The sequence below is a fragment of the Hyperolius riggenbachi genome, chromosome 2 (assembly GCF_040937935.1).
Source record: "Hyperolius riggenbachi isolate aHypRig1 chromosome 2, aHypRig1.pri, whole genome shotgun sequence".
NCBI lineage: Eukaryota > Metazoa > Chordata > Amphibia > Anura > Hyperoliidae > Hyperolius > Hyperolius riggenbachi.
This window is the reverse complement of record NC_090647.1, coordinates 124329037-124350321: the sequence shown is the minus strand read 5'-3', so window position 1 is coordinate 124350321 and position 21285 is coordinate 124329037. Positions and strand designations below refer to the sequence as shown.

The 21285-nt window shown below is 43.1% G+C and overlaps 1 pseudogene; it reads left to right on the top strand.

Moving 5' to 3' along the window:
• The first annotated feature begins 17058 nt into the window (after nucleotides 1–17058).
• Nucleotides 17059–17259, top strand: LOC137554792 (U2 spliceosomal RNA; annotated as a pseudogene).
• The last annotated feature ends 4026 nt before the right edge of the window (nucleotides 17260–21285 follow it).

Genomic DNA, 21285 nt, shown 5'->3' with positions numbered 1-21285 from the left:
CCTGTGCTGGCAGAGAATCTTTTCAACAGGAGGCTAATTAACTGACCATGAAAAGATTTCTCCAGCCCTTTGGTGAAGGGAAAAAAAAGTGTATTTAAACCAAAAACTGTCAGTTTGGGTGGTTTGCGAAGAACTAGCGTTGGTAACTCCATGACGCATTCGATATGTCATATCGACGGCGTCACAGGAGCGCTGAATTTACCAATTTCTTCCAGTCCAATAAGGATGGTATGGACAATAGTTTCCATTTAAGGATTAAGGATTTCCTAGCATAGTGTAGTAGTAATCTGAGCATTAGTATTTGATGTTTGGAGCATGGTATGTCTCCCACGATTCCCAACATGCATAATTTAAAATCTAAATTGACTGGGAGTTGCAGGGTATCCCTCAAAAAGTGCATAACTGATTTCCAGTAGCGATTGACCAATGGGCACTCCCAAACACAGTGGATGAAATCTGCATTTGGCAATTTACACTTAAAACAGCAGCCATCATGTAATGCATTCATTTTTCGAAGCTTACATGGGGAGAGGTATGCTTGGTGAAACCACTTAACATGTAATACCTTGTCATAAGAGGCAATAACGATTCTGGGAAAGAATTCAACTAGCTCAGACCAATCATCTTGTGAAATATTTGGTTCGGCTATCAGCCATTTGTTTCTAATATACTGAGCTTTAGGGGTATTAATCTGGGTCATAATGAAGGAGTATAACGTGGAAGTTTGTTTGGTTTTATCTAATTTTAAAAGTGTAGTTTCGAGCTTTGAAGGGGCCAATACAACTCCCGTAAGACCTATTTGGTTTTTTATTGCATGCCGCAATTGAAAATATCGAAAGAGCGCGTGTCTAGGGAGGGAAAATTCCGTCCGTAAGGACATAAAATTTTTAAATATACCGTCCTGAAATACTTGAGATATGTATTTGATATTGTGGGAGTACCAGAATTGTATGTCTGGAATAGAGAGGAGTTCAGGTAAATTTAAATTTCCCCATAATGGAGAGCTTTGATAAACATATGTTGTGGGTTCACCAAGCAGTTTACGACATTTTTTATATACTTTGATAGTATTAGAAATAAGAAGTGTGTCCTCATTACCGCTAGATACACCGTATCTGTATATAGCTCCGCATAGGGATTCGTATGATCCTGCTATATCCGCCTCTGTAGCTAAACTGGAGTCTGATCTATCTCCACCTATCCACCCTTGAATAGGAATTAGTTGAGAAGCTAGAAAATAAATAAAGAAATTGGGAACCGCAAGTCCTCCATGAGAGGTAGGTAGTTGGAGTGTTGAGAGTGCAATTCGTGGTGTATTTCCTGACCAAATGAAAGAAATCATAGCAGAGTTTACCCTTTTAAATATAGCTTGTGGTATCCAGATAGGAGAAGATTGCAAAATATATAGTAATTTGGGTGTGACAATCATTTTAATCACACAAATTCTGCCATATACATTAATCGGGAGAGATGCCCATTTATGTAGCTTGGATTCTACTTGTTCAATTGCTGGAATGAGATTTGTGTTGACAAATGACGACACATTACGATGTATCCACATACCCAAGCATTTAAAAGAATCAACTCTCTGCAGTTGGGATTTTTTTGTAATCAGTTGAAAATTAAAGTCGTCTAGTGGGAACAAAACAGATTTTGACCAGTTTATTGAGAGGCCTGAGATTGTACGAAATACTTCATAAATATCGAGAACCTTTTCAAGTGAAGGGCCTGGATCCGCCAAATACACCAGCATGTCGTCTGCATAAAGGGAGATTCATTCTTCCACTTTGTTTATGTGGAGACCTTGTATGTTGGGGTTTAATCTAATGGCCTGGGCGAGGGGTTCAATGGCTATGGCAAATAAGAGGGGAGACAGGGGGCATCCTTGTCTTGTACCTCGTTTAATGTCAAAGGATGGGGAGATGAGGGAGTTGATCCGCAGTTTGGCTCTTGGTTTGTCATAAAGAATTTTTATCCATCTACAGAAATGTTCTCCAAAGCCAAACGCTTTAAGTACTGTCATAACATAAGGCCACTCAATAGAATCGAAGGCCTTATTGGCGTCTAGGGATATTATTATTCTTGACCCCAAATTTTTGTGCGTGAACTGCAAATTGGAATATAGTCTTCTAATGTTAAGTCTTGTTGACCTACCCGGGATAAACCCGGTTTGATCAGGGTGTATAATGGATGTTATATAATTATTTAGTCTAGTAGCTAATATTTTAGTCAAAATCTTTATGTCTGTGTTAATGAGTGATATTGGTCTGTATGAGTCACATGAGGTTGGGTCTTTGTTGGGTTTTACAATGAGTGTTATAAGGGCTTCATACATTGTATCCAGCAGGTGACCCGTGTCAAAGATATTTTTAAAGAGGGAGACAAGTTGTGGTATTACTAAAGATTTATTTTTTTGATACCATTCGATTGGAATACCGTCTGGGCCTGGAGCTTTATAACATTTAAAAGAGGTGATAGCTGCGCTAATTTCTTGGGCTGTAATTGGTGTCTCCAGATCGAGGACAGCATCTGAGGTTAACTTTGGCAGATCCAGGTCTCCCCAAAAGGCCTCAATATCATTATTTGCTGCTGCAAATTTGGAGGAATAAAGGTCTGTGTAGAATTCAGAGAAAATTTTTGCTATTTCCACTGAGGTCTGACCCAAAACACCTGAGGGTGAGACAATATGTGGGATAGTCATGGAGTCTATTTGTGATTTAAGAAGGTACATGAGTAATTTGCTGCACTTATTACCATGCTCAAAGGTGTTCTGGGTTTGGATAATATTCTTTCGTTTAGTTCTCTCAATTAGTTTCAATTCTAATTTCCTACGGGCAAGTTGCCATTTAGTATAGTTTTCGGCAGTGGGGTCAGTTAGTAGTATAGATTGGGCTTCTTGAGATTCAATTTCGTGGTATGTCTGCATGGCTATCTCATTATGTCTGATACGGGATAATGCGCCTCTAAAGACTCCCCGTAGCACAGCCTTGCTGGCATCCCAGCATATACTAGGGGAGGTGGTGCCAGTATTAAGTGACCAGTATTCTGTCATGGCTTGTTGGCACTCCTGAAGAACTGTACTATCTTCTAACCGACATGGGTTCATACGCCATATTCGTGAAGAGATGGTGTCGGGAAGCCGTAATTCACACAGTAGCGGAGAGTGATCAGATATGCCATGTGTTAGATATTTTATTGAATCTATTAAGGGAAGTACATCAGTAGTTCCGAGACACATATCTATTCTTGACATTGTTTTATATGAGTTGGAAAAGCAGGAGTAAGTTCTTGAGGTGGGGAACTTCCATCTCCAAATGTCATAAAAACGGTATGTGTCTTTCCATTTAATAAATGTTGGAAAAGATCTACCTCCCTTTAGTTTATCTAGCAATGGATCTAATACAACATTGAAGTCACCCATTAGGAGTAATGGGGCGTCTATAAAACCATGTAGGGTGGTCATAAGGTCTGTTAAGACGGATATATTGAAAGGGGGTGGAACATATAGTGATACGATAATCAGAGGTTGTGTGTCAAGGTGGCATTTAACCATCACAAAATTGCCTTTACTATCTATTTTAACCTCTGATACTGTGCCTGGGAAGGATTTAGCTATCTGTATTGCGGTTCCGCGAGAAAAGGAGGAATAATGCGCTAGGTAATATTGTGCTACCCACGTTTTTTTTTAATAATAGTGCTCTGGCCCCTATGAGATGTGTCTCTTGCAGACATATGATTTGTGGAGAGAATTTACGGATGTGGTCAAAGACTAGTTTGCACTTGATGGCATTATTTAGTCCTCGGACGTTCCATGAGAGTAATTTGATGGAAGTCATTAAGGGGGTTTAAATAAGTTAAAACGCAGGCAATGCACATTATTTCCAGTTCCCAAGTTACGCCATTTCCTATATGTATGCGTATATATTCTATGCCAGTAAATCAGCCCAATAGTAGCAGAAAAATAATACAACATAAACAACAACATAAACATAATCCCCTCAGAACACCAATCCCACCCTACCCACCCTACTCCCTGTTTACAACTACAGCGAGTCTGACTCCCTTGATGAAATATGAAACGGGGGGAGAAAGAACTTGTCCGGCCTGACCATAACATTCTCGTTATAGGCTCCGTCAGCTCCGTGTTGTCAATATTAGCTGAAGACAATAAGTTTTGTCTGATAATACTGCAAAGAAAGAATGAAAAAAGCCAGTTTTGTCTTCTGATTATATAGGTACAGATTCTAAGGGGGTGCATTAATATGAGTTAATTTAGGTTGACCTATGAGTAGTAAGGTAAAAAAACGGTGTACAGACATTGAGGATTAATATGTTTGGCATTAGGGCTATGTAGAATTAACATAATATATTATATTATAACTGTTCATTAATGTTATCAACATGGGGATGAATCCCTATAATGCCATGTAAGCTGTTGAGGTCAATCTATATATTCACAAATCACATTAGAGGTTATAAAACAAGATAAATGCAATTAGCCATAATAAATCTTACAACCACCAAGAATCTCATAGAGCATACAGAGAGGAAAAGGGAAAAAGAAGAAAAAAAATAATAATAAAAAGGTTATGCAGGCCTATTTATTCCACTGCGTGTAAGAAGTGGAGAGAGGAGATATACCTTGTCTGCAGAGAGAGCTTTTGACCAGGTATAATTAGGAAATACTAAGAAAAGATAATGATAAATTGGAAAACAGCAAACAGTAAGAGAATAAATCAACGTCTCCTTTTTTCAGGGATAGTTGGTATAGAAATACCACGAAGGTCCATCCATGCGGCAGCTTCAGCTGAGGTGTTGAAAAACAAAGTTTTGCCCTCATATAGAATTCTCAGTTTAGCAGGAAACATCATACTATATTGCGCAAAAGGTGGATCAGCGCAACACCAGGCCGCCTCCGAATGGCCTCCATCAGCATCATACTATATTGGATCTGCTTTAATCTGAGGCCTTCTTTAATAGCTAGGTAAGTGGTGCGCAGTTTTTGAATTTCAGACGAAAAGTCTTGAAACAGAGAGATCTTATATCCATTAAATTCCAGGGGTGGGGCGGATCTGACTTTGCGCACAATTTCTACCTTGTCTCTGTAATTTAGCAGTTTCGCTATTAACCTCTTGACGACCAGCTAACGCCGATTGGCGTAAACTGGTCGTCTGCGGGTTACCATGGAAACTTTCCATGTCAGTTCACGGAGGGTGTCTCCGTGAACAGCCGGAGAGCCGCCGATCGCGGCTCACCGGCAAAATGTAAACACGCGGGGAAGAAATCCCCGCTGTTTACATCATACGGCGCTGCTGCGCAGCACCGCCGTAGGGCAGATCGGCGATCCCCGGCCTCTGATTGGCCGGGGATCGCCGGCATCTGATAGGCGGAAGCCTATCCTTCAATGCGCAGGACGGAACTCCGTCCTGCGCATTACGGAGAGAGGGAGGGAGGGAGGTAAGGAGGCAGAGGGCGGAAATGACTGCGGAGGGGGGCTTTGAGGAGCCCCCCCCGCAAAACGCAGATGGCCGGCGGCGATCAGACCCCCCCCCCGGCAGGACATCCCCCTAGTGGGGAAAAAAGGGGGGAAGTCTGATCGCCCTGGCATAATACTGATCTGTGCTGCGGGCTGGAGAGCCCACACAGCACAGATCAGGCAAATCACCCCTGGTCGGCAAGTGGTTAAAGGTCTGGGTGTAGTTCCTGGGTTCGGCGGTCCTCCTGGGATTCTATGCGCACGTTCAATAGAGAAGGCAGCTGAGAGTTCCAGTTCCGGAATAGAGTTTTTAATCCAGGTTTCCAAAAATTTCTCAGGGTTAGTTCCCTCAGATTTTTCAGGGAAGCCTATAAAGTGTAAATTGGAACGGCGAGATCTATTCTCCAAGTCATCCAGTTTCAAGGCATGTGTATCAATAGATTTATCCGTTTTGGCCTGTGATATTTGAATGGGCCCCATTTTGTCTTCTAAGTCACTAATTCTGCTTTCTGTAGCTGTAGCTCTCTCACGTAGTTTGCGTAAGTCATCTTAACAAGTGAAAGATCTGATTGCACAGTGTCTATTTTAGTAGTTAAGCTGAGATGCATGGCTTTTATGGCTTCTAACAGGTCTGTTCTAGTGGGTTCCCCATCTCCCTCCTCAGATTCTTCCCCACTAGAGCCCTGTAAATGTGACCGAGGCCTTTTATCTTTTCTGCCAGCCGGTTTATCTATATGCTGGTTGGGGCTGGAGTTTGTACTCACTGCGTGGTCAGTGCTTGTCTAGGTGTCCATATTAATGTCCATGGTCTGCGATGTTGTGGTTACCGCTGCTATGATAGTGAGATCGGCAGCTCTGTCTTCTGCAGCGTGGAGAGGCGGAGTAGGCGCCATCTTGTGCAGTACGTGCAAATCTGGCTAGCTTTTCGGCGGCTCTCGCGGACTTCTCCTGCTCGTTTGTAGCCATCATTGGTGTCAGTCAGGAGGTAAGGCTAGTGGCTTGCGAAGGGGCTTGGTCTGGTTGCGGCGGAGCCGGGGTGTGTATGACAGGATTTGGCGGATTCTGGTCAGGCCGGAGGAGCTGCGGGAAGAAGCGTCTTCACTCGCTCATAGCTGGCCACGCCCCGAATTCAGTCAATCCTTAAATAAATTAACCCTGACTGTTAATTGAAAGGAGCAATGTTGAAGCTGAAATACTTGGACACACAGTGAGAAGGCAGGACTCATTGGAAAAAAACTCTGATACTGGGAAAGATCGAGAGCAAAAGGAGGAAAGGGTGGCAGAAAATGAGATGGCTAGATGGTGTCACGGAAGCAACAAAGATGAGCTTGGAGGAACTTAGACAGGCAGTAGAGGATAGAGGGGCCTGGTGTACTGTGGTCCTTGAGGATACAAAAAGTTGAGGACATGAGGAGGAAAAGGTTATTTTAACCACTACCTGCCCACCCGCTGTTTTAAAACATCTTGTCGGTCCCTGTTAATGGACTATGAGATGTTTTAAAATGTTCCCAACCTTCGCCGCTACCATTCGCGATAGGCAGACAGAGAGTGTGAGGACACCTAGTGGTAAAAAAGAAAGATACATGTAAAAATAAAAAACACACATTTCACACTACATTTTACATTTATTAAATTAAGTAAAAATAAATGAACACCCCCCCCCCCTTAGTTACCAAAATAAAAAAAGACAGCATTTAAATAACATGCATAAAATTACGTTAGGGACACCGCTTTTCTACTATGTATGCCATGAGATTATATTATTTTTATATTTGCATATATGGGGTTGTAATTAGCAACATATGTAAAACTGAAAAAGTGCACCTTTATTTCCAAATAAAATATTGTTGCCTTACATTGTACTAGGGACATAATTTAAACATCGTAATAACCAGGACAAATGGGTAAATAAAATATGTGGGTTTTAGTCAAAGTTGTAAGTCTTATTTTAAAACTATAATGGCCGAAAACTGAGAAATAATGATGCTTGTTTCATTTTTTCCTTATTATTACTGTTAAAATGCATTTACAATAAAAATAATTCTTAGCACAATTTACCCCCGAAAGGAAGCATAATTGGTGGCAAAAAAACAAGGTTTAGATTGTTTTGTTGTGACAAGTAGCGATAAAGGTATTAACAAATAAAAGGGGGGAGCTCTGACAGGTGAAAACTGCTCTGGTCTGTTAGGGTAAAAACCCTTGAGGGTGACGTGGTTAAAAAATCTTCAAAAATTGTTTAGGTGATACCTTACATGACTAACTGTACAAGATTTCTTTGCAAGCTTTCGAAACTTTGAGTTTCTTCTTCAGGCATGTTAAAGAACTGGAACAGAATCAGAACCTTGGAATGGTTCTGATCCAGTTCTGTAACATGCCTGAAGAAGAAACTTAAAGTTTCAAAAACTTTCAAAGAAATCTTGTACAGTTAGTCATGTAAGGTATCACCTAAACAACTTTTTTTGTTATGTCTTTGGATTCTTACCATGACTAATACCGCAATTTAAAAAAATCTTCTGATTAATCTCTCGTATAAATGATTTTTATTGTGAAGTATAAGGTAGTTCAAGTAAACCGATTTACAGGATGGGTGATTTATGTTTTCAAAATGATTGTCTCAAGATATTTATTGTTTGGGCAGTCAGGGAATACTTCATGAATAGATTTAATGATGTCTGCACAAAAAAAGGTAAGACATCAAAAACATATATAACAGCATTAGAAGACAAGGGTACATTGAAGGCTGTGGACAACACAGGATGCTTTGTAAGTATTTGCCTTTTCTCTCAATTATTGTCTAAGTACTTTTGATATTTTTTTACCCCTAAACTATCAAGCTTCAGAATAATTCCAGGAATTCTGGCCTACAGAAGTTTGAAGTTTATCTCATTAAAAGTTCTACAATTACTTAAAGGGAAGGTCCAAGCAATAAAAAAACAAAATCCACTTACCTGGGGCTTTCTCCAGCCCCTGGCTGCCGTCCTGTGCCCTCACCGCAGCTCAAGTTCCTCTCGGTGTCCTGCACTGCAGAAGCCGACCTCGCCAGTTCGGCTTCCTGGTCGGCTTTTTTGGATGTTTCCTTGAAGGGCAAAGAGACAAACATGTTACATGAATGTGTGCCTCAGCTAACAAATGGAACAATTTCAGTATTTTTGAGGTGGTTGATGGTGTTAATTTTAAACGTCATACTGAGATTAATAGAAGATTGCTTCCTGAAAAAGAGATTTCAGTTAAGACCTTTTCATATCAACGTAGTGTGTGGAATAATTAGCTTTTTGTGTCCCTACTGTGAAGATTTCTCCTTATTTCCTGCACAGTAACTGATGGGAGAGAATAAAGAGTGAGACGAATTACCAAATGTTACAGCTACAGGAGTTGCACATAACTGTCCAAATCAAGGCAGGTGTTATACAATACAATAACATTTATTAAGTGCTTTATAGGACTCAAACACATGTTCAAAGTGCTTTACAAATGTTTTGTTGTTGTTCTTGTTACTGCTGTCAACAATGGGAGAATAACTGCATTAACTGATATATGAGAACGTAGAAATACAGTAATACAAAAAGCATTTCAAATTATACAGTATATGTCCTACAATACAAAACCGTTGTGTAAAAGCTATATATATAAGCTATCATCCATACCCTTTCATATGAATATATATATATATATATATATATATATATATATATATATATATAACAGAACTCCGTCCTGCGCATTACGGAGAGAGGGAGGGAGGGAGGTAAGGAGGCAGAGGGCGGAAATGACTGAGGAGGGGGGCTTTGAGGAGCCCCCCTGGGCAAAACGCAGATGGCCGGCGGCGATCAGACCCCCCCCCCCCCGGCAGGACATCCCCCTAGTGGGGAAAAAAGGGGGGAAGTCTGATCACCCTGGCATAATACTGATCTGTGCTGCGGGCTGGAGAGCCCACGCAGCACAGATCAGGCAAATCACCCCTGGTCGGCAAGTGGTTAAAGGTCTGGGTGTAGTTCCTGGGTTCGGCGGTCCTCCTGGGATTCTATGCGCACGTTCAATAGAGAAGGCAGCTGAGAGTTCCAGTTCCGGAATAGAGTTTTTAATCCAGGTTTCCAAAAATTTCTCAGGGTTAGTTCCCTCAGATTTTTCAGGGAAGCCTATAAAGCGTAAATTGGAACGGCGAGATCTATTCTCCAAGTCATCCAGTTTCAAGGCATGTGTATCAATAGATTTATCCGTTTTGGCCTGTGATATTTGAATGGGCCCCATTTTGTCTTCTAAGTCACTAATTCTGCTTTCTGTAGCTGTTGCTCTCTCACGTAGTTTGCGTAAGTCATCTTAACAAGTGAAAGATCTGATTGCACAGTGTCTATTTTAGTAGTTAAGCTGAGATGCATGGTTTTTATGGCTTCTAACAGGTCTGTTCTAGTGGGTTCCCCATCTCCCTCCTCAGATTCTTCCCCACTAGAGCCCTGTAAATGTGACCGAGGCCTTTTATCTTTTCTGCCAGCCGGTTTATCTATATGCTGGTTGGGGCTGGAGTTTGTACTCACTGCGTGGTCAGTGCTTGTCTGGGTGTCCATATTAATGTCCATGGTCTGCGATGTTGTGGTTACCGCTGCTATGATAGTGAGATCGGCAGCTCTGTCTTCTGCAGCGTGGAGAGGCGGAGTAGGCGCCATCTTGTGCAGTCCGTGCAAATCTGGCCAGCTTTTATGCGGCTCTCGCGGACTTCTCCTGCTCGTTTGTAGCCATCATTGGTGCCAGTCAGGAGGTAAGGCTAGTATATATATATATATATATATATATATATATATATATTCATATGAAAGGGTATGGATGCCATTCTTAAGGGGTTTTTTTTTGGGACCAAATGACTCAAATTTTGTCTCATTAGTCCAAAGCACTTTGTTCCAAAATATAGCTTGTCTAAATAAGCTTTTGCATACAACAAGTGACTCTGTTTGAGAGTGGAACTGCTTTCTTTTTCATTATCCTGCTATACAGATGTTGTTTGTGAAAATTGCGCTGAATTGTAGAATGATGTACAGATACACCATCTTTATAGCTACCACCGACAGTCTAAACCTTCAAGATAGCTTTTTGTAACCTTCCCCTAAACCATTATACTGAACAATCTATGTTTTCAGATATTTGGAGAGTTCCTTTGAGGATCCCATACTGTCACTCTTCAGTGAAGAGTCAAAGAGCAGCACAACTTGAATTTGGCCACCTTACATACATTTTCTCATGATTGGACACTGAGCATTGATTAGTTACATGCATTCAAATCCGAAAAAAAGGGGAACCACCAGGGGCGTAACTATAGGGGAGCATGGGGGCATAGAGCTGTGGGGGGCCCCAAACTACTTATCTTTCCTTAAAGAACCACTATTGGGAAAATCTTAAAATACATGTAAACATGTACAGATAAGAAGTAAGTTTCTTCCAGAGCAAAATGAAACATAAATTAGTTTTCTCCTATGTTGCTGTCACTTACAGTAGGTAGTAGAAATCTGACAGAACTGACAGGTTTTGGACTAGCTTATCTCCTCATGGGGGAGTCTCAGGGTTTTGTTTAGCTTCAAAAGCGCATAGTGAATAGAAGTTGCTCTGTCCAACGTCCAAAAAAGGATGAAGCAAGCAGGGAAGCTCGCCAGCATCTTTGCATAAATCTTTTTCAGGGAATGTCTTTATACAAAATAAAGGCCTTGCTAAGAATCCCCCATGAAGAGATGGACTAGTTCAAAACCTGTCAGTTCTGTCAGATTTCTACTACCTACTGTAAGTGACAGCAAAATAGGAGAAAAGTAATTTATGGTTGTTTACTCTGTAAGAAACATACTTCTTATTTGAATATGTTTACATGTACTTTAAAGCACAACTGAAGAGAGAGGTATATAGAGGCTGCCATGTTTATTTCCTTTTAACCACTTCCCGACCGCCTAACGCACAGAGGCGGCCGGGAAGTGTGCCCTGCAAGGACCGGCTCACCCACAGAGGCGGCGGTCCTTGTAAGGGCAGGGGCGGAGCGATCGCGTCATCCGTGACGCGATCCTCCGCCGGCGCCTGCCGCCGCTCACCCACCGCAACATCCCGCCGGCCATACGGAAGCGCCGGCGGGATGTTAACCCCGCAATCGCCGCATACAAAGTGTATAATACACTTTGTAATGTTTACAAAGTGTATTATACAGGCTGCCTCCTGCCCTGGTGGTCCCAGTGTCCGAGGGACCACCAGGGCAGGCTGCAGCCACCCTATGTCGCACCCAAGCACACTGATTCCCCCCCCCCCTGCCCCAGATCGCCCACAGCACCCCTCAGGACCCCCCCTGCCCACCCCCCAGACCCCTGTTTGCACCCAATCACCCCCCTAATCACCCATCAATCACTCCCTGTCACTATCTGTCAATGCTATTTCCCCCCCCCTGCCCCCTCCTGATCACCCCCCCACCCCTCAGATTCTCCCCAGCGCCCCCCCCCAGCGCCCCCTCCCCCTGTGTACTGTATGCATCTATCCCCCTGATCACCTGTCAATCACCTGTCAATCACCCATCAATCACCCCCTGTCACTGCCACCCATCAATCAGCCCCTAACCTGCCCCTTGCGGGCAATCTGATCACCCACCCACACCAATAGATCGCCCGCAGATCCGACATCAGATCACCACCCAAGCGCAGTGTTTACATCTATTCTCTCCTCTAAACACCCACTAATTACCCATCAATCACCCCCTATCACCACCTGTCACTGTTACCCATCAGATCAGACCCTAATCTGCCCCTTGCGGGCACCCAATCACCCGCCTACACGCTCAGATTGCCCTCAGACCCCCCCTTATCAATTCGCCAGGGCATTATTTACATCTGTCCTTCCATGTAATAACCCACTGATCACCTGTCAATCACCCATCAATCACCCCCTGTCACTGCCACCCATCAATCACCCCCTGTCACTGCCACCCATCAATCAGCCCCTAACCTGCCCCTTGCGGGCAATCTGATCACCCACCCACACTAATAGATCGCCCGCAGATCCGACATCAGATCACCACCCAAGCGCAGTGTTTACATCTATTCTCTCCTCTAAACACCCACTAATTACCCATCAATCACCCCCTATCACCACCTGTCACTGTTACCCATCAGATCAGACCCTAATCTGCCCCTTGCGGGCACCCAATCACCCGCCTACACGCTCAGATTGCCCTCAGACCCCCCCTTATCAATTCGCCAGTGCAATATTTACATCTCTTCTTCCCTGTAATAACCCACTGATTACCTGTCAATCACCTATCAATCACCCATTAATCACCCCCTGTCACTGCCCCCCATCAATCACCCCCTGTCACTGCCACCCATCAATCAGCCCCTAACCTGCCCCTAGCGGGCAATCTGATCACCCACCCACACCAATAGATCGCCCGCAGATCCGACGTCTGATCACCTCCCAAGTGCAGTGTTTACATCTGTTCTCTACCCTAAACACCCACTAATTACCCATCAATCACCCCCTGTCACTGCTACCTATCAGATTAGACCCCTATCTGCCCCTAGGGCACTCAATCACCCGCCCACACCCTTAGAACGCCCTCAGACCCCAGCCCTGATCACCTCGCCAGTGCATTGCTTGCATCTATTCCCCCCTCTAATCACACCTTGAGACACCCATCAATCACCTCCTGTCACCCCCTAGCACACCTACCCATCAGATCAGGCCCTAATTTGCCCCGTGTGGGCTCCTGATCACTCGGCCAAACCCTCAGATCCCCCTCAGACCCCCTTCCGATCACCTCCCCAGTGCATTGATTGCATCTATTTTCCCCTCTAACCACCCCCTGAGACACCCTCAATCACCTCCTGTCACCCCCCTAGCACTCCTATCCATCAGATTAGGCCCAATACAACCTGTCATCTAAAAGGCCACCCTGCTTATGACCGGTTCCACAAAATTCGCCCCCTCATAGACCACCTGTCATCAAATTTGCAGATGCTTATACCCCTGAACAGTCATTTTGAGACATTTGGTTTCCAGACTACTCACGGTTTTAGGCCCGTAAAATGCCAGGGCGGTATAGGAACCCCACAAGTTACCCCATTTTAGAAAAAAGATACCCCAAGGTATTCTGTTAGGTGTATGACGAGTTCATAGATTTTATTTTTTGTCAAAAGTTAGCGGAAATTGATTTTTATTGTTTTTTTTTTTCACAAAGTGTCATTTTTCACTAACTTGTGACAAAAAATAAAATCTTCTATGAACTCGCCATACACCTAACGGAATACCTTGGGGTGTCTTCTTTTTAAAATGGGGTCACTTGTGGGGTTCCTATACTGCCCTGGCATTTTAGGGGCCCTAAACCGTGAGGAGTAGTCTAGAAAACAAATGCCTAAAAATGACCTGTGAATAGGACGTTGGGCCCCTTAGCGCACCTAGGCTGCAAAAAAGTGTCACACATGTGGTACCGCCGTACTCAGGAGAAGTAGTATAATGTGTTTTGGGGTGTATTTTTACACATACCCATGCTGGGTGGGAGAAATCTCTCTGTAAATGGACAATTGTGTGTAAAAAAAAATCAAACAATTGTCATTTACAGAGATATTTCTCCCACCCAGCATGGGTATGTGTAAAAATACACCCCAAAACACATTATACTACTTCTCCTGAGTACGACGGTACCACATGTGTGGCACTTTTTTACACCCTAAGTACGCTAAGGGGCCCAAAGTCCAATGAGTACCTTTAGGATTTCACAGGTCGTTTTGCGACATTTGGTTTCAAGACTACTCCTCACGGTTTAGGTCCCCTAAAATGCCAGGGCAGTATAGGAACCCCACAAATGACCCCATTCTAGAAAGAAGACACCCAAAGGTATTCCGTTAGGAGTATGGTGAGTTCATAGAAGATTTTATTTTTTGTCACAAGTTAGCGGAAAATTACACTTTGTGAAAAAAAACAATTAAAATCAATTTCCGCTAACTTGTGACAAAAAAATAAAAACTTCTATGAACTCACCATACTCCTAACGGAATACCTTGGGGTGTCTTCTTTCTAAAATAAGGTCATTAGTGGGGTTCCTATACTGCCCTGGCATTTTAGGGGCCCTAAACCGTGAGTAGTAGTCTTGAAACAAAAATGACCTGTGAAATCCTAAAGGTACTCATTGGACTTTGGGCCCCTTAGCGCAGTTAGGGTGCAAAAAAGTGCCACACATGTGGTATCGCCGTACTCGGGAGAAGTAGTATAATGTGTTTTGGGGTGTTTTTTTTACACATACCCATGCTGGGTGGGAGAAATACCTCTGTAAATGACAATCTTTTTATTTTTTTACACACAATTGTCCATTTACAGAGTTATTTCTCCCACCCAGCATGGGTATGTGTAAAAATACACCCCAAAACACATTGTACTACTTCTCCCGAGTACGGCGATACCACATGTGTGGCACTTTTTTGCACCCTAACTGCGCTAAGGCGCCCAAAGTCCAATGAGTACCTTTAGGATTTCACAGGTCATTTTGAGAAATTTCGTTTCAAGACTACTCCTCACGGTTTAGGGCCCCTAAAATGCCAGGACAGTATAGGAACCCCACAAATGACTCCATTTTAGAAAGAAGACACCCCAAGGTATTCTGTTAGTAGTACGGTGAGTTCATAGAAGATTTTATTTTTTGTCACAAGTTAGCGGAAATTGATTTTTAGTGTTTTTTTTCACAAAGTGTCATTTTCCGCTAACTTGTGACAAAAAATAAAATCTTCTATGAACTCACCATACTCCTAACAGAATACCTTTGGGTGTCTTCCTTCTAAAATGGGGTCATTTGTGGGGTTCCTATACTGTCCTGGCATTTTAGGGGCCCTAAACCGTGAGGAGTAGTCTTGAAAAGAAATTTCTCAAAATGACCTGTGAAATCCTAAAGGTACTCATTGGACTTTGGGCCCCTTAGCGCAGTTAGGGTGCAAAAAAGTGCCACACATGTGGTATCGCCGTACTCAGGAGAAGTAGTATAATGTGTTTTGGGGTGTATTTTTACACATACCCATGCTGGGTGGGAGAAATCTCTCTGTAAATGGACAATTGTGTGTAAAAAAAAATCAAACAATTGTCATTTACAGAGATATTTCTCCCACCCAGCATGGGTATGTGTAAAAATACACCCCAAAACACATTATACTACTTCTCCTGAGTACGGCAATACCACATGTGTGGCACTTTTTTGCAGCCTAACTGCGCTAAGGGGCCCAAAGTCCAATGAGCACCTTTAGGCTTTACAGGGGTGCTTACAATTTAGCACCCCCCAAAATGTCAGGACAGTAAACACACCCCACAAATGACCCCATTTTGGAAAGTAGACACTTCAAGGTATTCAGAAAGGAGCATAGTGAGTCCGTGGCAGGTTTCATTTTTTTTTGTCGCAAGTTAGAAGAAATGGAAACTTTTTTTTTTTTTGTCACAAAGTGTCATTTTCCGCTTACTTGTGACAAAAAATAATATCTTCTATGAACTCACTATGCCTCTCAGTGAATACTTTGGGATGTCTTCTTTCCAAAATGGGGTCATTTGGGGGGTATTTATACTATCCTGGAATTCTAGCCCCTCATGAAACATGACAGGTGGTCAGAAAAGGCAGAGATGCTGGAAAATGGGAAAATTCACTTTTTGCACCATAGTTTGTAAACGCTATAACTTTTACCCAAACCAATAAATATAGGCTGAATGGGTTTTTTTTAATCAAAAACATGTTTGTCCACATTTTTCGCGCTGCATGTATACAGAAATTTTACTTTATTTGAAAAATGTCAGCACAGAAAGTTAAAAAAATCATTTTTTTGCCAAAATTCATGTCTTTTTTGATGAATATAATAAAAAGTAAAAATCGCATCAGCAATCAAATAGCATAAAAAATAAGCTTTATTAGTGACAAGAAAAGGAGCCAAAATTCATTTAGGTGGTAGGTTGTATGAGCGAGCAATAAACCGCGAAAGCTGCAGTGGTCTGAATGGAAAAAAAGTGGCCAGTCCTTAAGGGGGGTAAAGCTCTAGGTCCTCAAGTGGTTAAGCAATACCAGTTGCCTGACAGCCCTGCTGATCCTCTGCCTCTAATACTATTAGCCATAGCCCCTGAACAAGCATGCAGCAGATCAGTTGTTTCTGAGTCAGATCTGACAAGACTAGCTGCATGTTTGTTTCTGGTGTTATTCAGATACTACTGCAGAGAAATAGACCAGTAGGGCTGCCAGGCAACTGGTATTGATTAAAAGGAAATACAGTGGTTCGCAAAAGTATTCGGCCCCCTTGAAGTTTTCCACATTTTGTCACATTACTGCCACAAACATGCATCAATTTGATTGGAATTCCACGTGAAAGACCAATACAAAGTGGTGTACATGTGAGAAGTGGATCAAAAATCATACATCCTTCCAAACATTTTTTACAAATAAATAACTGCCAAGTGGGGTGTACATAATTATTCGGCCCCCTGAGTCAATACTTTCTAGAACCACCTTTTGCTGCAATTACAGTTGCCAGTCTTTTAGGGTATGTCTCTACCAGCTTTGCACATCTAGAGACTGAAATCATTGCCCATTCTTCTTTGCAAAGCAGCAAATCGCTTCTCGGCCTTTTGGCTAAGATCAAGTGTAGTATCTGTTCTTGAGGTTTTTGGGAGGCATGTTACTGGGAACCCGGGCTAGTCTCTCCCGGGGAGGACGCCTTGAACGAGTTGAACAGAGGGCCTGGTCTACCCTCAGCTCCTCCAGTAAAGGTGTCAATCCTGGTTCATAATTCTCAGGGGCTGACAGAATGGATCTACCATGATCGAAGTTGAAGGGCTGAGGGCTTTGCTTAGGCGTACTGCCCCTGGAAGTGGCGCTCCAGGTGCACCCGAAAAACCTAGGATGTGGCAGATCCTAGGCGGAGTAAGGTGCTTTGGTCTGTACTGCCCATATGCATTGCTGACTAACGCAGCTCCCCGGCCTTTTGACTAGGGAGAGTGCGGAATTTTTATCACTCCGGCCGCAAGGTCGGGGTCAGCTTGCTGGCACCGGGGACTTGTCCCCAGGGGACTTCGGTTCCCACCCGGCTCCCTCTCGGGGGAGCCACCGACCATGTGGGATGCCACATGGCCAGGCCCTGTGGGTAACCACAGGGAAGTCCAGGGTCCTCCAGCCCTTCGGGTGTTGGAGGATGCCGCCAGTGTCCTCCTACCCTCGGGTCGGAGGATGCTTAGTACCCCCTGCGCCGATGGCAAAGGGGGATAAGTTCCCTTCGGGGAACACCGGAAGGGCCCTGCTGTATTGTGGGGCCTGTGGCTACTCGTGCACGTTTTGTGGGGGTGCTTTAGGGCACTCACACTTTTTCCGTGCATGGGGCTAATAGCCTTGCTTACCCGGGACTCCTGTTGCTTGCAACAGGAGCCAAGAAAGCTAAAAAAAAAATAAAAAATAATAATCTGTATCCAAACTGCTCCTGATTGATCCCGTTGTCGATCGGGAGCAGATCAGACATTTAAGAAATACTGTAATTGTCAGATCCTGTCAGTTGGACAAGAAATTGCATTATGTGTAACCAGCATGATATACTACCATACTATAATACTGTATTGTGCGTGGCTGAGGGAGACCTTTCAGGAATCCCCCCCTTGAAAATCCTGGGTTTGCCCCTGGGCTACCTGATTTTAGCAAAATTATTTAAAATAATTACAGATGATGCACCTGCAAATTAATATTAAATACGTTTCCTCGCCATCAGTTCCTCTGAGAATCTCATTATTTTCTCAATTCCTTCCAGTTCTGACTAGATCTAGTCGGAACTGGAAGCCTTAGGGCCCTTTTCCACTATATCAGTTGCTGTCAGTTATAACTTTAAGGACAACTGCTGTGCAAGGTAATGACCATGTTTCCGATAGCTCAAGTGGTTTATATTACAGGTTATCGGGGTCATCGCAATTTTAAAAATAGAGGACAGAGAATTCCAATCACAGAAGGCTAATAGGATGCAAAAGAAAAGAAAGAAATTGATGCGTAGATTACGCGGGAGGTACGTATTGTGTATATGTTTATATACGTTTGCGTCCTGTGTGCCTCCCTCCACCCTGACTTCATGGCTGCCTTCATTCACTACCCTGGGTCATGTATGTATACCCCTTAAAACACAGGTAATCCTGATCTCTATATGCACTGTCATATATCATTATATTTGCAATCTCTCATGATTCATGAGCATATTGTCTCACTTCAGTACACTGTTTTGGATTCTCCCCTCACTTTTGCTACATAGGAGATCTTTCTTTGGTGGCTCTTTGTTTTATTGTCCTCCCAGAGTTTCTTGCTCAGACCCGGGTCTCACATACTCAATGGTGGGCTCAATTCCATGAGCCCATTTTGAGTATTTCTTATATACACATTTCTGGGCAGCCATTAGGGTTGACTTGCGACATAGGAGGTGAGGCACTTGTGATTTTGTTGCCACATAATATTGTATTAGATGGTGTTAGATGCTGGTTCTGGGGCCCCGGGCAGTGAGAGTTCCCGGGGCCCCAGGCTGGCTCATGCACCATTGTTTTTAATTTTATTGTAGTATCCCATGCAGTTTAGTTAGGAGGGGGGCAGATGAGAGGGAATATCCTGCACGCTGGTGCCCCCTGCTGGTCATATAGCCATTGTCTATATGCAACTGAAGCCCTCTCCAACTGACTGGCTGACTTGCTCAGCTTCTGCTTGATTAATCACTGCAAGCTAGGTGTATTATATGTGTGCATTTCTCATTGGCTTATAAGCAGCCTGCAGGCTTTATAAAGCAGCAGAGAACTGTTTGGGAGTGAGTTTCTCCATTTGTGTGTTTGGTAAGTTTTAGAGCAGTAGGAGACAGGCCTTGGGGGTGGCAGCTCCAAGGGTTTGGCTGCACTCACATATGGTGTTAGATGCTGGTTCTGGGGCCCTGGGCAGTGAGAGTTCCCGGGGCCCCAGGCTGGCTCATGCACCATTGTTTTTAATTTTATTGTAGTATCCCATGCAGTTTAGTTAGGAGGGGGGCAGATGAGAGGGAATATCCTGCACGCTGGTGCCCCCTGCTGGTCATATAGCCATTGTCTATATGCAACTGAAGCCCTCTCCAACTGACTGGCTGACTTGCTCAGCTTCTGCTTGATTAATCACTGCAAGCTAGGTGTATTATATGTGTGCATTTCTCATTGGCTTATAAGCAGCCTGCAGGCTTTATAAAGCAGCAGAGAACTGTTTGGGAGTGAGTTTCTCCATTTGTGTGTTTGGTAAGTTTTAGAGCAGTAGGAGACAGGCCTTGGGGGTGGCAGCTCCAAGGGTTTGGCTGCGCTCACATATGGTGTTAGATGCTGGTTGTGGGGCCCCGGGCAGTGAGAGTTCCCGGGGCCCCAGGCTGGCTCATGCACCATTGTTTTTAATTTTATTGTAGTATCCCATGCAGTTTAGTTAGGAGGGGGGCAGATGAGAGGGAATATCCTGCACGCTGGTGCCCCCTGCTGGTCATATAGCCATTGTCTATATGCAACTGAAGCCCTCTCCAACTGACTGGCTGACTTGCTCAGCTTCTGCTTGATTAATCACTGCAAGCTAGGTGTATTATGTGTGCACTTCTCATTGGCTTATAAGCAGCCTGCAGGCTTTATAAAGCAGCAGAGAACTGTTTGGGAGTGAGTTTCTCCATTTCTCTACAAACTTATTCTCTGCAATCTGCAAGCTTGTTTGCTCAGATATTACTTGCAATATTTTGGAATATTTCCGCTTGTTGATACTGTAATAAAATATTCATTTTCATAAAACAGAATGGCACTGGGTGCAGCATTTTTTAATTTGTATCTTTAATCTTTTACCTGATTGACATTTGTTTTTCTCTATTGCTTGTTCTGTCGCTCTAAGTTTTTATCAAGCACTGCAATCATCGCTAACAAGCCATATACATGGCAACAGTGTAACAATACTTTGAGGCTTTGGAAATAAACATGCCTAAATTCTTGTACATGTGTATGTGGTACTAGTAAAATCGTGTTTTGAAAGGTAAAAGAAGAGTTGTAAGAAGTTTTATGCTGGGATTTGAAGAAACAATTGGAACAGAACATTGAATTGTATGGAGAAAAGCAGACATCCCCCTCTTCCCCCCAGGAAGGTTTCTGACCGCCCTTGGTTCTTCATGTCTTTACCCTCTGCAGTTTTTTTCTCGATGGCAACACTAGTGAAGATCCTCTAGATGTTTCTTTCAAGACTGCCATTATATCCTGTTCCTTTAACGTATAGGCAATAATGGATAGCAAAGGAATCAATGTAAAGTGATAGGTAGCCTTGGATCAGGCTAGGAAGGTAGTCTTATAAAGCAGAAAGGTGGCACATCCAATATGTTTCATTAATCGTTTTGTGTATAAAAATGCCAACATTTTGGAGCCACGTAGGACCCCTTTATCAAGGCAACATTTGCTCGTAGCAATCATCTGTCTGCCGCAATGTGTCAATCAATCTGTTAAATATGAAATTGAAGAGAATGAGAGTCAAAACTCCTCCTATCACTCGCGGGACGCAATGTGATTCAGACAGGCAGCAGCAATGAAATACTTTGGTGGTTTCTAAAACAGTGTTTCTCAACATTTGATTGGTATGTACCCCTTTTCAAACCCTGTACTTGCAAAGTACCCCCTGGCATAGTAAACATTATTCCAAGTACCCCTTGAGAAATATATATTTAATCATAGTACATGATAATTTGTTCTAAACAATTTCTAAGCATTTACAATTGCTTTTAATTAGCTAAAACACTAATTTGGTGTTGTTTAAATAGTATTTATCCTTTTCTAAAACTCTAAATTTG